This window comes from Balaenoptera physalus, assembly GCF_965194825.1.
Source record: "Balaenoptera physalus genome assembly, chromosome: 17".
Taxonomy (NCBI): Eukaryota; Metazoa; Chordata; class Mammalia; order Artiodactyla; family Balaenopteridae; genus Balaenoptera; species Balaenoptera physalus.
The window spans coordinates 75,436,863-75,456,197 of NC_138895.1; the positions used below are offsets into that span (position 1 = coordinate 75,436,863).

Sequence of the window (19,335 nt, forward strand, 5' to 3'; positions counted from 1 at the left end):
AACCCCCACCCCCTGAAGACCATGGCCTGAGAGTTGTCATGTTGACCTCTTACCAGGAAGAGGGGGATGGGGGCTTGGAAAGGCTGGTGGTCAGGGTAGAACGCGGGCACTGTGTGTAATGGTTAGGGACACTGGTTTTGGATGCTGTGAATGCAGGCTGTGCTGATTGCTGTGTGACCTTGGGCAAGTTACTTGACTTCTCTGAGCCTCAATTCCACAGTTGCAAAATGGGGATTACTAAAACATCCACTTTGTGGCCCTGGCACAGAATACTCATGAAATAGTAGTGAAAAAATGCCTGGGTGGAGGCAGCAAAGGACAGGCCCTGGGCTGAACTTACTTTTAAGTAATGGCTTTCCCTCTGCAAGGTCCCCAAGGGCCAGCAGTCACTGACAAAGGTGATTTAATTATACTGTTGGCAGGGGAAGATGGTAGTAACCTGCAGTCATTGTTACACTGAATTCTTGGAGACGGAGATAAGAGGTTTGGGGAAGAGACACCTTTAACATGCCTGCTTAACCTCTCCCTACAAGTCACTTTCCAATTGGATTTGTTTTCTGCCAAGACTTTTTTTTTAATCTGCACCTCCATGGAAAATGGCTGACAAGCTCTCCCAACAAGAAACAAATTATCCTGCTTGCAAACCACCCAGGGATATGTTCAGGCCTTGGATGTGTGACAAGGATCCTGTTGGCTTTGGCAGAGAAGGCCCTGACTGGGGACAGGTGAGGTGCAATCACAAAGCATCTGACTTCAGCAATTCAGTTCAGCCAGCATTCACTTGGCATCTCTGCAATGTGCTAAGCACTGGGGATGTAGAGACTGACTATGACATGGTCCCTGTCCTCAAGGAGCTCACAGTCTAGTGGGTGGTGGGGGGGAGGTACAGACACGCTTCAAAGCCCTGAAGAACACAACACACACAAGGACATTGGAGCAGGGATCCCTTGAGTGACCAGGGAGGCCGAGGAGGCAGGGGTTCTTCCTCTGGTTGGGAAGGAACATTCCACCCTTTTCCCAGAGTCTTCAGAGCTCCCCAGACCTCCAGCTTCACCTCTTGATCAGTGCATTTCTCCTTTTCTCTGAACTTTCAGAACTTATCCTCACTCCAGCTTGTCTCCGAGAAATGCCAACCACGCCTTAGAATGATGACTTATTTTTTGGGTCTTCAAAGATACAGCCTCATTCATTCAGTGGACATTTATTAGGCAGGCACATGGTGCATGGACCCAGAGTGGGAGAGGCCCGAGAGGACAGAGAGAGGTAGAGGAGGATATTGCACGAATCCAAGGGGACCTGAACCAAGAAGATGGTGCTGCCGAAGGAGACGAGGAAGGATTCAAGAGATATGGGTCGGGGGCGGGCGGGGAGGACTCCATAGGACCTGATGCGGACGAGTGCAGAGTGATGGAGAAGATGAGGTCTAGACCGTGCTCAGGTTGGGCTACCTGTGGTCAGAGTTCCATGCTGTTTGGTCCACGAGAATGGTTTCCCAGTGGATGGGCAGGGTTTTTACAGGGTCGCCTGGGTTCTATCAATAAAATATGCCTTTAAACTTCTTTAGAGGCTGTTTTTCTATGGTCACTAATATGGGATTAAATAACCTTAAAACACAAAGTGAGAAAGATAGGAACTTTTCCCCCCTTGCATTCCTTCTTGTAACAAGGTGGAGAAAGTTTCAATTTGGGGTTAGTAATTATAACACCTTTCTGATTCTTCCTAATCTTCCTCTTGAATAAAGAGTAAGGAGAATATCAGGCCAAGAGCCTGATATTTATCTGGAATTCAGTAACAATGTTTTGTTTTCACTGCTGTCCTTTCTTGGGTTACTTTTTATTTACGGCAAACACTTTCCATTTTGGACATCAAGTTCTCTTTGTCAATACATGTGTTTAAATTTTAAAAGTCAGTCAACCTAAAGGAAAAACATTAAGCGGATACGGCCAAAATTGTGCACCCAGTCCCTCCTCCTCTGTGGCTGTGATAGAGGGTGACTCGGGTGATGGTTCAAAGGGGACGAGAATGGAGCATAGTATTAGCAATAGCAACACCAGGTACCAAAGGCAGATCATCCCAGCCTTACCTCAAGGGATTAGATGAACAATTATTCCTGGTGTACTCAGCCTAATTGAGAAATGATCATTTTGTTTTTCACTCAAATAAGCTAACGTTTCCTCATCCTCTGACTTATTTGGAAGGCGTAACAAAGTCACAGCAATTTACAAATAAAGGAGAGAAGGAGGGCAGGAAGAGGCAGAGAGGGACTGGCATGATTTATCAGGACATGGGGATTCGCTGTGCTTGTATAATATTTTCCTTCTCATAAGCAATGCCGCACATCACACCATATGTTTGCAGCCTCTCAGCGATTGTCAGTTTGTTACTGAGGAGATGAGTAGAAATAACTGAGACTGGGTAAATGACTTATAATCAATAATAGCAACAGGCAGCGTGGGTCAGGCACTGTCTGAGCACTACATAGCACATTAATATCTCATCCCAGAAGCACCCCTATGAGATGGGGACCTATCATTGTCATCATCTCTAATTTAGGGAGGAGGAAATGACTTCCTGTAACTTAGTCAAGGTCATACTTCTAGCAAGTCAAGATCCAGGATTTGAACCCAGGCAGTCTGGAGAAAGAGTCCATGAACTGAATGATTCTGCTACCCCGGGGCTGCAGCTGAGACTTCGACCCGTGTCCTATATATCCTGTGCTCGGCACGAGGGCTACAGAGATAACTAAGATTCAGTACCTGCCTCTGGGGGTGGGGGACAGACACAGACAACTTGATGTGACAATTGCCATGATGAAGGCAAGAACAAGATCTAGTGAAGCCACAAAGGAAGGACTGATCACTTAGGGAAGGTCTTGCTGAGCAGGGGTGGTTGGAGTTGACCTTAAGCATGAAGTCACCCGGTGGATGGATGAGGGAAGTAGTGGTGGTGTGCGGAGGGGATCCCCAGGCAGAAGAAGCCTCGAGTATAGATGGCTGTAAAGCAAGATGGAAGTTTGGGAAACTATAATAAGGTCTGGCAGGAGTGTGTCTGTGAGGGTCAGGGAACCGGGACTTCAGTGTAGGTGCCAGCAGGAGTTTTGTTTGCAACATCTGGTAAAACACAAAGATTCCCCAAACCCATCCACTGCTAGGTAACAACTGGTGAGATCTCTGTATTGCAAGAAAACATAATAGAACACTCCAGCAAAACGCAGACCAGCTAAGACAGGCTCAAGTCTGGTGGTGCAAACCTGCAAGACAGGAAACAAAGTCACAGCCCTTAAAGCGTCTTAAACTCAAGTTCCCATCAGCCTTGAAAAGAGCACCTCTCTGCATTGCTTCCTTACAGAGACCCTGTGACACGTGTCATATTTCCATTCCCCTAATAAGATTGCTGCATTTCATTTTCACCTTCTCTGCATTTAATCACTCTCCTTTGAAGAGAGTTGGTGCAGAACAAGCCAGCAGCAGCCATCCAATTACGCTGAATGTGGGGAGAAAATTATCATCAGACCAACCTGCCAGCACAGCTCCGTGTTTACTCAATTCTCTCGGCCCAGCAATATCCATCTCCTCGTATGCGCATACATTCATGGTCATTTAGGACAGAGTGACGAGCATGGTGCTTGGCATGCAGGGACACGGAATTCCAAGTTATTCTTGGGCAGGCATCTGTGACGACAGTCAACACCGCTCACTCAGCGTGTATGGGGCATTGATGGAGCACCGGCAATATACAAGGCACTTTGCTAAGGGCTGGGAGGAGACAGGAGATACAGAGATAAATTAGGTATGGAGCTAGATCAAGGAGCCTAAGGTCTGGAAGGGGAGAGAGAAACCATAAATAATTGCAGCACAGGCAGATGGTACCCAGGACCTTAAGAGAGGCAGAGAAGGTGGCTTTGCCATTCAGAGCAGGAAGATTATTTCCAGCTCAGGGAATCAGTGAAGGCTTTGTAGAGGATTCCAGCTAACCGGAGTCTCTCAGCCATTTATTCAGCAAACATGTGCTTGCTCTGGGGACATGAATTCTGCCAGGTGTCAGAGACACACAGGTTAACACTGAATAAAGCAAAAAAGGCTGCCCTGGTGGATTATGTTCTTGTAGTGGGTGGAGGGGGGCCCGGGGGAGATAAAAATACAAATTAACCAGTAGTGAATAGGAAACTTTGAATAAAATAAGTGCTACAAAGAAAATCAAACAGATTGATACACTTGATCATGCCTAGGGCAGACGGGGCCACTTTAAATTGTGTGATCAGGACAGGCCTGAAGGTTAAGAAAAAGTCAACCTTGTATGGATTTGGAAGAACAGGGTTTGTGACAGAGGGAACTGTAAGTACAAAGGCCCTGAGGCGGGAATGAGTGTTGGGTGTGTGGCTGGAAGGCAGGGAAGGCAGCATGAAAGGAGATGGGTTGGAGAGGCAAGCCCATTATGGGCAGGAGTTTAGATTTTACTGCAAGTGCAACAGGAAACTGGGGGAGGGCTTAGCGGGGGGATGGGTGGCTTAGTTTTGTGAAGATGCGAGGAGTCTCCTTACAGGCAGGCGGCCGAGCATGATCACGTTTGGAACCTGTTTGGAGGCCGTTTTAGAGAAACACTGGGGGCCACACCAGGGTCAGATCAAGGAGACCCTTGAATGACTGCGGTTTGGCCTTTGGCCCTGAGAAACATAACCATAAAGGAATCCATTCTTTAGATTCTGCAGATCCTGTCTCTGACGCAAACAGCCATCTGTGAGTTATTTCATCTCCGTAAGCATGTCTTCTACAGAAACGCTCAGCATCCCCAGAGCTTTTAGTTTCCCTAAAACCAGTGAGAGATTCAGTGGATTTATACTGGCAGCCCTGAGACCACCGGAGAGAGTGAGCCATGGGCACATACTTCCTGCTTCTCTCACAATCACCACACACACACACACAAACACAAGCATAGTAATAAAAAAGTACATGTCTGTGAGTATACTTAAAACCATTAACTTTCACACTTGAAAGAGGTGATTGCATGGCATGTTAATAACATCTCAAACTGTTTAAAAGAACTGGAATTTTCGTGGCACTATAATGTGGTGATTAAGGGCGTAACCTTTGGAGCTAGATGGATCTGGGTTCAGATTCCAGCTCGAGATGAAAATATTCTAAAATTAATTATGGTGATGGTTGCACACCTCTGGGTATATTAAAAACCATTAAATCATACATTTTAAATGGGCAAATTCTATGGTGTCTGAATTGTATCTCAATAAATCTGTTACCAGGAATGTCAGCTCTGATGGTTCTAACTTGTGACCTCGCTAAATCTCTCTGCATCTTGGTTTTGCCTTCTCTAAAGTGGGGGAACTAACACCTCACAGAATTGCTGTAAGAGTTAAGGTGGGTGATTCATGTAAAGATTTCAGCAGAGTGTCTGACACATAGTTAATGATGTTATTTTAATACTAACTATAAGGCTTACTTTCTTTTTTTTTTTAATTTTTATTTTATTTATTTATGGCTGTGTTGGGTCTTCGTTTCTGTGCGAGGGCTTTCCCTAGTTGTGGCAAGCGGGGGCCACTCTTCATCGCGGTGCGCGGGCCTCTCACTGTCGCGGCCTCTCTTCTTGCGGAGCACAGGCTCCAGACGCACAGGCTCAGTAACTGTGGCTCACGTGCCCAGTTTTCTCCGTAGCATGTGGGACACGGGCTCGAACCCGTGTCCCCTGCATTGGCAGGCAGATTCTCAACCACTGCGCCACCGGGGAAGCCCCAAAGCTTACTTTCTGGTACCAGCTCTGCTGCTTGCTAGCTTTTGGGATTTGGGGAAGTTTCCTAATGTTCTCTGGGTCTTGATTTCCACACTTTTAAAATGAGATAACATTATGTTCCCCATGTGTGTATTGCAGGGCTGCTGTTTAGGCTCAGATAACAAGATCGATGTTTAAACCCTTCCTAAACTGATATATGGAAGTAATGCTCTGAGAGGCTCTGTTAGTGCTTAAGAAAACAGACTCTGCAGTGAGCTCCCAGATTCGAGTTCTAGATCTCCTGCTTACAAGCTGTGACATCTTGTGCAAATTCTTAAACCTCTTTGTGCCTCAGTTTCCTTATCTGCAAATGGGGGTCATACTTGTGCCTACCTTATGGGATTATTGTGCTGATTCCATGGGTTAAAATGTGCAAAGCACTAAGAACATTAATTAGAACAAAATAAGCAGTAAATGAATGTTGGCTATTATTATTACAAGAAACAGGCAAATTTTGATGGTGATAGCAGAGAGGAAAAGTCTCGCTTTTTCATGAGGCACAGCAGAAACCTGCTAGCATTATGGACAAACACAGGAAGAGGCAATATTGCACTAGCCACTGCGAAGTGAAACTATTTGTTCAATTCAGGACAACCATGTAGGCTGTATTACAGGACCCTTTTGTCGACAGAAAAAAATTCACAAGCTAAAAGTTGAGAATTATGTTTCATCCAGTGGACTTGATGAGAACTTAAGCCTGGGAGACAGCCTCGGATCCCTCAGAGGGAGTACTCTGAGGGAAGGGAGAAGCCAGGATAGATAGGAGTTTCTGCAACAAAAACTAGGTGGTCAGAACATCAAAAGATGACTGTTAATCAAAGCAAACCAGGCATCTCAAGTTAATGAATTTAGTGCTTTCTATGTATGGGAAGATGAAAGAATTCTGGGTTCATTGAAATCATTCCTTCGATGTGCACCTTAACTATCTAGGGCCGGTATCCTGTTCCTTCCCATCCTGAGTCCCCTCAGGGTGTACAGTCGGTGGCCGCAGTGGCTGATGATTTCATGGCTGCAACATCCTTTGTTTACTGATATGGCAGTTCTTGGTCCACACCTCCCAGGGGCATAATTTATCCAGAGACTTGCACCCACTGAGTGCCCTATGGGGCACTAAGTCCACTGCACTTCAGTTCTGTGCTCATGTGGATGGGAACCCCGAGTGAGTGGATCCTCAGACAGAGCTAACAGAACCACAGAGGAGGCAAGAGGCACGTGGCCTGGGCTGGAGGGAATTGGAATTGGAAAATGTCTCCAAGTGTTAGGGGAACCACTGACTGAAACCGGCCGCCCTGGCCAGGCACCATAGTAGCCACTTGCATGAGTTATCTTACAACAGGAGGTCCTGGTAAGGAACGAGGAACTAGCAAGCTACCACCAACCGGAATAATTCGGGAAAGGTCAAAAGGAGAGAGAAGACGCCAGTCTACATGCCTGACCAACCTCCCAGAATCCTCCTCGCTGGAATCCATCTTGGCTGAGTGATGCACGTGCCACCAGGAAGGACCCTGAGTCAGAGTGATTGGCCAGAGACAACCCAGAAACCAACCCCATCACCATAAAACCCGAGACTGCGAGCCACGTGGCAGAGGGGTCCTCCTGGGTTCCCTTACCCTCCTGCTCTCCGCCCGGGCGCCCCTTCCCAATAAAGTCTCTTGCTCTGTCAGCACATGTGTCTCCTCGGACAATTCATTTCCGAGTGTTAGACAAGAGCCCGCTCTTGGGCCCTGGAAGGGGTCCCCCTTCCTGCAACACAAGGAAAAGATGTCCAGAATGTGGGGGTCACTTCTCTGCGTTATTTTTTTCTGCAGAGTATTAGCTCCTCAAACCCTGTTTACTTTGGTCGCCCTGCACTTCAGTTTTCTGTCTCCCAAGTGCCGTGACACTGGTGAAAACTCAACAGCTGCATTCTACTTTGTCTGTCAGCTCCACAGAGCTTAAAAATTGGCAGATGCTTACAGTTAATCTTCGACAAAGGAGGCCAGAATATACAATGGGGAAAAGACAGTCTCTTAAGCAAATGGTGCTGGGAAAGTTGAACAGCCACATGTAAATAGATGAAGCTAGAATGTACCCTCACAGCATACACAAAAATAAACTCAAAATGGCTTAAAGGCTTAAATATAAAACAAGACACCATAAAACTCTTAGAAGAGAACACAGGCAAAACATTCTCTGACATAAATTGTACCAATGTTTGCTTAGGTCGGACTCCCAAGGCAATAGAGATAAAAGCAAAAATAAACAAATGGGACCTCATCAAACTTATAAGCTTTTGCACAGCAAAGGAAATCATAAACAAAACAAAAAGACAACCTACAGACTGGGAGAAAATATTTGCAAATGATGTGACTGACAAGGACTTAATTTCCAAAATACACAAACAGCCCCTACAATTCAATGACAAAAAAACAAACAACCCAATTGAAAAATGGGCAGAAGAGCTAAATAGACATTTCTCCAAAGAAGACATACAGATGGCCAATAGGCACATGAAAATATGCTCTTCATCACTAATTATTAAAGAAATGCAAATCAAAAAAACAATGAGGTACCACCTCACACCAGTCAGAATGGCCATAATTAAAAAGTCTACAAATAATAAATGCTGGAGAGGGTGTGGAGAAAAGGGAACCCTCTTGCACTGTTGGTGGGAATGTAAATTGGTGCAGCCACTGTGGGAAACAGTATGGAGGTTCCTCAAAAAACTAAAAATAGAGTTTCCATATGATCCAGCAGTCCCATTCCTGGGCATATACCCAGACAAAACTATAATTTGAAAAGATACATGCAACCCCTATGTTCATAGCAGCACTATTTACAATAGCCAAGACATGGAAACAACCTAAATGTCCATCGACAGATAAATGTATAAGGAAGATGTGGTATATATATATACAATGGAGTATTAGCCATAAAAAAGAATGAAACAATGCCATTGGCAGTAACAGCGATAGACCTAGAGATTATCATATTAAGTGAAGTAAGAAAGAGAAAGTCAAATACCATATGATATCACTTATATGTAGAATCTAAAATATGACACAAATGAACATATCTATGAAATAATAACAGACTCACAGATATAGAGAACAGACTTGTGGTTGCCAAGGGGGAGGGAGGGTGGGGAAGAGGAAGATTGGGAGTTTGGGATTAGCAGTTGCAAACTATTATATATAGTATGGATACACAATAAGGTCCTACTGTATAGCACAGGGAACTATATTCAATATCCTGTGATAAACCATAATGGAAAAGAATATGAAAAAGAATATGTATGTATAACTGAGTCACTTTACAGCAGAAATTAAACACAACATTGTAAGTCACCTATACTTCAATAAAAAAAAAATTGGCAGAAGCTCAATGAGACAGGAGGGAAGGGGGTAGGGCACAACCATTAAAACAATGACACAACCATTAAGAAGAACAGGATACCACAAAAACCAGTTAGAACCTACTTGGCCCAAGATGGTGGAAGATTTGACTTCCAGTGGACCTTGAGCCTCATTATACGTTCATTGTAATACATTAGCATATGCTAAATGACACACCCACAGGCGACGTGACAGTTCTGAGGCCAACCATAAAAAGCCAAAAAGTGGGCCATGGCCCAGTTTCTAGAAATCTCTGCCCCTTCCCCAAAATAGTTGGAATAATCCTCCCACTCCTTAGCCTATGAAATTACCCAGCCCATAAAAACTAACCACCCCCGTCCCTCAGCTGCTCTTGCCTTTGGAGATGGTCCACATTGTCTCCATGGAATGTGTATCTCCCAAGGCCACACTCACTTTCCAAAGAGATGACCCCATGCCCTGAGGCCGCCTCTCACCTTCTGAGATGTTCCACACTCTGTCTATGGAGTATGTATCTCTCTAAATACACCTGCTTTCGCTTTACTCTGGCTTGCTATTGAATTCTTTCCTGCGTGGAGCCAGGGATCCTCACTTGGTGGCCCGTCCCAGGGACTGACTCGAGACCTGGGACACAACCGTCCTCTCACCACATTTTTCCTACAACACAAGGGAAAGAGCAGTCTAGAACGTCAGGCTCACCACAGGGTGTTCCCCTCTCTCTAGCATCTTGACCTCTCAAATCCTGGGTACCGCGGTGGCTCTCCTCTGGCCATGTAATTCAGAGCACTCCTTGGATAAGGAGCATTTTCATCACCTGTGAACTTGTTAGAAAAGCAAATTCATGTACCTGAACTTGACCCAGTGAGTCAGAATCTCTGGGGATGAAGCCCAGGAAACTGATTTAACAAGCTCTCTTACATACATCAAAGGTGGAGAACCCTTGTCCAATGCTTTCAAACGATTTTTTTTGTAGTTTAATTCAGATTTTAAAGCTATTCTCTGACGAGGGTTGGTGTGTTACAAAATACCATAGCTAGAGATGGAAGTCTGCAAGATATTATACTTTTCAAGCGTCGTCTCTGTTAATTCTCAAGAATTGGGGTAATTTTGGCTCACTTTTGTATCTCTAGCACCTGGAATAATCTTAGCCCTTGAGTAAGCCCTGAGGAAACATTCATTGAATACGTAAAACTCTATGATGTAGTTTTTATTATCCCCATTTTACAGATGAGAAAATAGAGACTCAAATGAGTAAACGACTTGCCCAACATCATCCAGGTAGTATGTGGCAGAACTGGTATTTGAAGCAAAGACTCCAACGCCTGTGCTACCCTGATGGGAACACAGTGGCCCTGGGCACCTGAGGGGACCACACTTAGGGAGGGCCCAGCAGTGCAGGAAGGAGAAGCAGGAAGGGCATCCAACCAGAGGACCCTGCTGATACGGGCTCTCCTAAGGTGGGCACTGCTTCTGAGGCTGGAGCATTGGAAATGGTGTCACAAGTGTGAGTCCCGTCTCGTCCAGGTGGATGTGTGAGACTAGTAGTCTGAGCTCTGCTAAGAGAAGAGACAATCTGTTCCAGGCCTTCTTGGTGAGGTTTTGTCCTCTGGTGCTTGAGGGTTTGGCTCCCAGAGCAGGGATTGTGGCAAATTCCTCTTATATCCAGAGAGCAAGCAGGTCCCTGCAGGAGGGGAGGGATGGGCCGCCAATCAGAAGAAAGCTGCCAGGGCGCAGGCAGAGCTGCACTTGGGTTGGACTGGCTCCCCAGGGCGTCACCTCTACGGGGCCACCTGGCCTGCTTTCCTTTCCCCAGAATAGCCCAGAGGCCTGTGGGATGGGAAATCCTTTTGGTTTCAGTGGATGCAGGAAAGTGCGTCACTGCAATGTGGGCTCCCGGGGGAGGGGAGGAACCTTTTCCTGAAGGAAGGACTTTTCAATACCTTCCTGTTCTGTCTCTTGTCTCCATGGAAATGGCAGAGAGGCCCAAACAAGAAGTTGGCTTTCTTGGGGAAGGGAGGGCCGACCCATGGGCGAGCTTCCCACCATCAGAGTCTCCGGCTATGAACTACGGGATCTCCACAAGGTGCCATGGGATCCCATCTGGGTGAGGGCAGTGACCAGGAAAGTGGGCTGGGATCCCACTGAACCCAAAGCAGGCCAATAGCGATGGTCTAAGAACAAGATTCAGAATGTCCGGGTTGGAAGAGGCTTCAGAGATCATCTGGGACCCAGGAGTGATGTGACTTGCCCAAGGTCACACAGTAAGTCCTATAGACGAGGACTAAAGTCCCATCTGATAGTGTTCCTTCCTACTCCAGAAGGAAGCCTTCTTCAGTTATAGCAACAGCACAAATTAAATCGTACGTTTTTTGAATGTTTACCACGTGTAGGACACAGTGCTGATTCCCTTCCATACATCACCTCAGTGACTTCTCACAAGGTTGAAAGGCGCATACACCTGCCCCCTATTATTTACAGGCAAGGTAATGAGTCTTAGAGCCTGAGTGTGCCAGTCAAGGTCACATAGTTGCTAAGCAGCAGAGCCGGTAGGTAAACCTAGGGCATCTGACAGTAGACCCTGAACCCATAACCGCTATTGTTTTCCTTCACAGTTCTGGGTCTTCTACTTCTCCTGGGCTCCCACTCACTGGCCCTCCCCTCTGTGCCCAGGGTGGCTCCCAATGTATGTGCCAAGTGTCTGTCAGCTTCTGATGTTTAAGTGCACATCGGGTGCTGTTTTGTTGCGGGACACGACAGCAAGGGAGAAGGCTTAGGCTTTTTTCGAAACAGCTGTCTAGATTAATAAAATAATTATTTTGTGATTGCCAAAGTAACATCCGTGCTCTTCACAGAAGGCTGAGAAACTATGAATAAGTAAAAAGGAGGCAGAAAAAAAAAGAACTCATATGTTTCCTGGCTGTTTCTTCTGGAAATCGTCCACTTACCCATTGATGATCTTAATGATTGCCTCATCAGTTTGCTCTGGGACCGCGTTCTTTACACTCACAATTGTGGTCGACATCTTTTTTTTCCCTTCCCAATTGGTTGTTTGTCAGTGTATTTTGAAAACTGCTTTTGGCTCTAGGACTTACCCAGCAGGCAATGCTTCTGTCTTGGGTCAAAATGGCGAGCAGGCCTGCCGTGGCAGCATCAAGCAAGTGGCTGGAGGGTATTCGATGCTTCTGGGTTCAATAAACTGGGCTTAATGCAAGATGATGCAATATATAAGAATGACGATGTAAAAGAGGCCATAAGAAGGCTTCCTGAGACCCTTTGTAATGACACAGTGTTTCACATTAAGAGAGCACTGGACCTGACCATAAGGCAGCTGATCTTGCCTAAAGAGCAGTGGACAAAATATGAGGAGGATAAATTCTACCTTGAACCATATCTGAAAGAGGTTGTTTGGGAGAGAAAAGAGAGAGAAGAATGGGCAAAGAAATAATCATATAGTCTAAATCTGTGGATGCAGCTGTCCTAAAGTAGTTTTATGAAGTTGGTTAAACCTGAAATGTACAATGTAGAACTATCTGGGCTGCAAATGTATTACTTTAAATAAATATCTATTATAATTATTGTTGGAAAAAAAAAAGAAAAATGTTTTTGGAGGTGGTAAGTGGCTGCCTAAATTGTAGTGGACTGATCCTTTGCCCTGCAGAGACCCATTTGCTGCCCGATTGGCAGTGACAGGCAGACAGACGTTGACATTGGCCATAGCAAGTCTTCCCTCATGGCTGTCAAGGCTCTTCTTGACCAGCATGACCTGGAAAAAGCAGTTCGGCCCTTGGAGGTCCCAGTGAGCCAGTTGGCAATGCCATTGCCATCTATTATCTTTCCCTGGGAAGGGCAGGGTTCTGCTTGGGAGCTGAGAGCCAGGACTACAGAGCCTGGAGATTCACCCTGGTCCTCAGAGCCTGTTGTGTAAGCCCGGGATGGAGTTGAAAGGAAACAGTCCCGCAGCATCTCTCTCCATGCACGTAACTCTATTCAGGTTCCATTGGCTGGAGAGCTGAAGTCACCATCACAAGGACCATGTGTGTGGCTGGAGGGCCACCAGCTGCCTAAATTCCTCAGGGTTGCCTTGCTGCTTTCGTGTCCACCCTAGGAAGTAGGCAGAGCAGGTTAGTAGGAGTTTTACCTTACAGATGAGAAAACTGAGGCTCAGGTGGACAGCACCAGCTCTGGGACTAGAATCTGAGCTCCAGTGAGCTTTCATGATGGGGGGGTGAGATATGGGGCATGGGGAGCCATGGTGTGGGGAGGGGGCCGTCTGAGAGTTTGGAAGAGGAGGAGAGAGGAGACAGAGGCGTCTCTGTGGGTCCCCGGGCTGGAGACACGGACTCTACCTACTTTGCTCATTTTCGGCATCAGTTCTGTTCTCCCTCTGTTCCCTAGGGCCACCCTTGCCTCAGTCCCAGCTGTAAAAACAATGGGGGCACACACAGGACATTGTGGGGGAGTGAGGACACACACACAACACATGCTTAACCATGAAACCCCAGCAGCAGGCCCATTACCTACGAACATAAGTCCACGATCTCTGTCACTGCCAGACAATAGTCCCAAGGCATAGCTGATGTGATCAGAAAGGAGAAAGAAATAAGAGCAGTAAACATTTAAGAGGAGGGTGACGTTACTTGTAGATATGATTTTATACTCACAGCGCCCAGGATATTCTATTAGAAAACATTGCCAACAATAGAATTCAGTAACGTGTCTGGGTAAAAAAGTCAGTACCTTCCAAAATAAGAAACAGACAGGAAAATGTAATGGAAGAAAGAAGTCCATTTTGAATAGCTACAAACAGATTACATATCCAGGAATGTAGTTATCAGGTTATGTGTAAGATGTCGATGAATAAAATTTGAAGATGCTACTAAAGAACATACACAAACATGCGAATAAATGGAAAAATATCTGTAAGAGAGGAAGCTGCATACTACACATTTGCCAACTGTCTCTAGATTAATATTTAAATTTAACATAATCCCAGTTGAAAAATAGGATTTTTTTTTCTGGAATTAAACATATTAAAGTTTATGTGGAAAAAGAAATAGATGAGAATAATCAAATTCTAAAAAATAAAAGGTAGTCTAACCCTGAAAGACATTAAAATATATTCTAAAGCTAACATAAATTAAGCAGTTTGGTAATGGTGCATGAATAGACAGACCAATAAAACGGTGTGAAAAGTACAGAAATAGATCCAAATATTCATAGAAATTTAGTTTATGATTAAGAGGACATTTCAAATCAGTGGGAGAAAAGGAGATTATTTAATAAATGGTGTTATGTTTAGACAAATGGTAGCCATCTTAAACAAAGTTTAGATTCCTTCTTAGATCCTCATACCCAGATAAATTCCAGATGGAGCAAAGATTTAAATGGAAAAAAAACCCTCACCATAAAAGTATTAAAAGAAAACATGGAGATTTTATTTAAATAATATCCAAATGGGGAAGGACTTTGTCTTTTTAAACATGACACAAAATCCAGAATCCATATAAGAAAAGAAGATTGACACATATGATATCATAAAATTAAAATTTTCTGCCTTGCAAAAATGACTATAAAGCCAAAAGATGAACAACACACTTGCTTGAAAAAAAATGTTTCCAACATGTGAGGCGCAGACAGAGAGCTAATTTCCTTAAGACCTATATAAATTCCCACAGATGAAAAAGGAGAAGGACTAACAACCCAAAAGGAAAAAGCAAAGGGCTTGAGCAGAGAGTTCCAAGTTCATAGAAAAATAGATAACAGCGGCCTTTAAACACAAGAAAGGGGGCTTACTCTCACTGCTAAAAAAAATGCAAACTAAAACTCCTACAAGGTGCCCTATTTACCTATTAAGCTGGCAAAATAAAAAAGACGTTTGCTCACACATTTAGGGTTAGAAACCAGCACTCTGCAGCATTGCTGGGGGAGTGCAACACAGGAAAACCTCTTTGCAAGACCATTTAACGATGTCTTGCAAAATAAAAACCGCACTAACCCTTGACCTAGCAATATCACGTTCCAGGGCTTATCCTACACATACATACACACATTTGCTTAGTGACATATGTATAAGGATATTATTAGTAGAAAAAGATTGGAAATAACTGCTGTGTATATCAACAGAGGACCAGTTAGAGAAGTACCGTGTACTCTTATAGTGAAATACTCTGCAGCCTTTAGAAGCAATGCGACAGCTCTAAAATGACATGGAACAAGTTTCCAAATGTACGGACTCTATGGCATCATCTACAGCCGGGACTTCCAAACTTCTTTAAGCATAACTCACTGTAAGAACTATATTTTACATCACAAACTGGTTCGTTCATTCATTCATTGGTTTGTTCTTTCATTCATTTTCTTTCAACAAATATTTATTGAGTAACCACCACATTTTCAGACACTGAAATAGGCATTGAAGAGACAGCAGTGAGTAAAACAGATAAAAAAAAAGATCTCTGCCATCGTGGAGTTTACAAATATATATAAGAACACAAACGGTTTAATGTGGAAACAAGCAAAATTCTCCTGACTGAAGGCAAACCAGTGGTTGCCAGGGCTGAAGATGGGGGAAGAGATTGATTTTAGAGAAACACCAGGGTACTTTCTGGGGTGGTGGAAATGCCCTATATCTTGATTGTGATGTGGTCACATGACTGAATGCATTTGGTAAAACATATCAAATTTTACACTTAAAAAGTGAATTTTTATAATATGCATATTATACCTCCACAGGCTTGATTAAAAAAAAAAACTGAAACAGAAGTGTCATGGAACAATACTTCATCTTTCCATTATTAGATGTCCTAGCCTCTGTTCCATCCCATTTCATTCTTTTTCAGTAAACAAAACAAACAAGATCACACCTATGCTGACCTGATCAATTGATTTTATAACATTTTAATGCACCATTATCCATAGTTTGAAAAATTGTGGTCTATATTTGTTACCGTGAGTGTAAGTAAAAGTTGGTGAATCTCATATATGGGCATCTATATTAACAGAAAGTCTGATATATGTGTATATATATGTGTGTGTGTGTGTGTGCAAATATATACAAATATTAGCATAGCAATGAACTGCTGAATGGAAACTGAGAGCCTGAGGATCAGGGAAAGGAGCAAGAACTTGATTTTACTAGACACGCTTTTGGAGTATTTAACTTTTTAAAACCATGAGTATATGTAATTTTTTAGAATAGATTTGAAATGTTGAAAAGAAAAAGGAAAAATCCTGAGAGCAGAATTGGGTTTGAATTATAAACTACCTGTGTGACAGTGGGTAAGTTGCTTAACATCTCTGGGCTCTTTTTCCCTTATCTGTACTATAACAATGTTGGTCTATATGACCCTTAGGCCCTAGCCTCTTAGATATTCCAGTTGTCCTTGAGTCATCCTTTGAGTCAACCCCCGTCTACTGGGGCATATTGAATTATTCAGTAGAAGGAAAGGAAGTGATGGAGCCATTCTCCATATCAGCAAACACTGAGCAGCCACAACATGCAAAGTACTAGGCTAGAATCTGGGGCTACAGTCTCTGCCTCAATAGTCTAGTGAAGAAACAGCCACATGTACATAAAGGACACTGCCATACATCAGGTGGTATGGACCTGTTCACAAAATGCTCCTGGTCACAGAGGAGGGAGACGTCATCTTTACCTGGATGGATTAAGACGAGCTTTAGAGAGGTGAGTACAGCAGGGCTGGATCTTAAGGATGTGGCCAAGCTTATCAGTTGGAAATAGAGAAGAAAGGGCATTCCGGCCAATGAGTACAGCACATCCAAAGTGTTGGGCCCTGAATACATCCACCGTATTCCAAACTCATGCCTCTGCCACCTTTGTCCAGCCTGGAACATCTCCACTCTTCTGTGCTGTTCATATCCTATCCTTCCTTGGAAGTCCACAGCCCTGAAAGAGCAAATGGCTCCATGTAGCTGGCCTGAAATGTGTCAGGGAGGCTGTAGAGGGACAGAGGCTGCAGAGGTGGGTTGGAGTCAAGCTGTGAAGGAGCTGGTGGGCTAAGCTAAGGGCTTTGAACTTGATCTTGAGGGCAATGGGGAGTCACTGGAAGGGGAGGAGGAGCAGGGTCAACAGTCAGATTTGCTGCGGAAGGTTGACCCTGACGTCAGTGTGGAGAATGGACAGAAAGACTTGAGGACCAGTTAGGAGACTGATGCACCAGAGGGTTGGCCCCCTTCACTCCCAGCCTTTGTACCCAGAGAAGAACCGATTCTCCATGGACCATATGTGATCAGATTCCCAACGAGAGCTAGCCATGCGCCTGCTTAGGGCTGTGTCTGTTCCAAGCAGACTGAGCTCTTTGAAACCCTCCACTGGGGTGATAGGTGAAGGCTTGTGGTGGTCTCAGCTTATGCAGCCCAAAGCCTTGCCAACCTGGAAGGGTCCTCCTGGAGGAATGCACAGATCTATGCTGCTCTTCTGTAGCACGGAGAAGTGAGGCAGGACGAGGAGCAACGTTGGGCATGAGGGCTGCTCTCTCCATCCGTCTTCACCGTGCATGTGAATCGCCTGGAAATCTTGCTAGAATGCAGATTCTGATCAGTAGGTCTGGACTGTGGCCTGAGATTCTACTTCCAGGGAAGCTCCTGGCCCACAGACTACACTGTTGAGTGTCAAGGGTTTAGACCACATGGCACATCCATGGCAGGGCTGAGATTAGAATCCAGGTCTGCTGGGCTGCCTTCATTCTTTCATTTATTCATTCTTTTGTTTATTCAACAAAAATTCCTGCTTGCATTTTTTTGTTGTTCATTGACTTAAATGAAGTGCTAAGTGAAGTGCTTACTACGTGCCAGGCATCACTCTAAATGCTTTACAAATACTAACTCATTCAGTCTCACTACAGCCCCACACGGTAGTTGCTGTTATGGTCCCCATCTCAAGCTTAGGGAAACCGAGGCAGAGAGATGGGAAGTAACTTGCCCAAAGTCTCCCATCTGGTAGGTGGCCCAGTGAATGCTGTCATTACCAGGTGAGCTGCAGTACCTGACCCCTTTCTGTAGCACCACGTGGAATGTGGGGCATTGGGTCCCCAAACCAAAGTGGAGGTGCTCGTAGAGCTGGGAGGGGGCTGCCTGGTGATGAGCCTGGAATCCCCTTCCCTCGCTGAACATGGGCTAATGGAGCCCATCCAGCCTCTCTACCTATTTCAGTGGGGTTGGGAGCAGAGTAGAGCAGCCTTTCCGGTGCCAAGGTATATGAGTCTCCTATGAGCCAAATGGACACCCAGAAGGCAGGAGAGCTTGAGCTGTCTTGTAAGTACCAGGGAACCCCAGAAACAAGAGGCTGTGGAGGAGATAACGAGGGGCCAGGGGTTAAAAGCGGTTAAAGTGAAACAGGTGTTCCCAGGGAGGGAACCTCCCACAGGTGGAGATGACCATGGGCAGTTGGGTGTTCAGGATGGGAGCTCTGGGGGAATGATCTGGGTTTGTGATATGTATTGGGGAGATATAGGCACATAGATGGCAACCAAGGCCACAGGATTGGCTGAACCTACCAGGAAGAGCATGTGTGGGGAGGAGGCAAGAGGTTAGGACTGGAACCTCAGGAACATCAGCATTGGAGAAACAGGCAGATGAAGAAGGTTAACAATGAAGATTTAAAAAGGATGGTCACGGCTTCCCTGGTGGCGCAGTGGTTAAGAATCCGCCTGCCAATGCAGGGGACATGGGTTCGAGCCCTGGTCCGGGAAGATCCCACATGCTGCAGAGCAGCTAAGCCTGTGCACCACAACTACTGAGCCTGCACTCTAGAGCCTGTGCTCCGCAACAAGAGAAGCCACCGCAATGAGAAGCCCGTGCACTGCAACGAAGAGTAGCCCCCACTTGCCGCAACTCGAGAGCCCGCACGCAGCAACGATAGACCCAACGCAGCCAAAAATAAATAAATAAGATGGATAAATTTATATAAAAGTAATAAAAAGGATGGTCAGAGAGTTAGGAAGAGAATGGGGAGAGTGTGTGAGAACTAGTTCCTGATGACTGCAAATGGAAACCCTGATGACATCCTCTTGGGATGTGGACAGTTTATTTTCCAAGTTTAATTGGAGGTAGAATTACTCTAACAATGGAGTGGTTTTCTGTTGCTCTTCCCTTGTTTTACATTCTTATGTGTATTACACAGTTCCCCATCTGCTGTTTTGGCAGGGATCTCCGCATAAATACATTTCAACATATATACACA

General features: G+C 45.0%; 1 pseudogene across 1 annotated transcript; it reads left to right on the forward strand.

Annotated features, from left to right (window-relative positions):
• Positions 1-1,959: 1,959 nt before the first annotated feature.
• Positions 1,960-18,988, forward strand: LOC309647107 (cytochrome b-c1 complex subunit 7 pseudogene; annotated as a pseudogene). The gene has a single exon. The product of its transcript is annotated as a cytochrome b-c1 complex subunit 7 pseudogene (transcript).
• Positions 18,989-19,335: the final 347 nt, after the last annotated feature.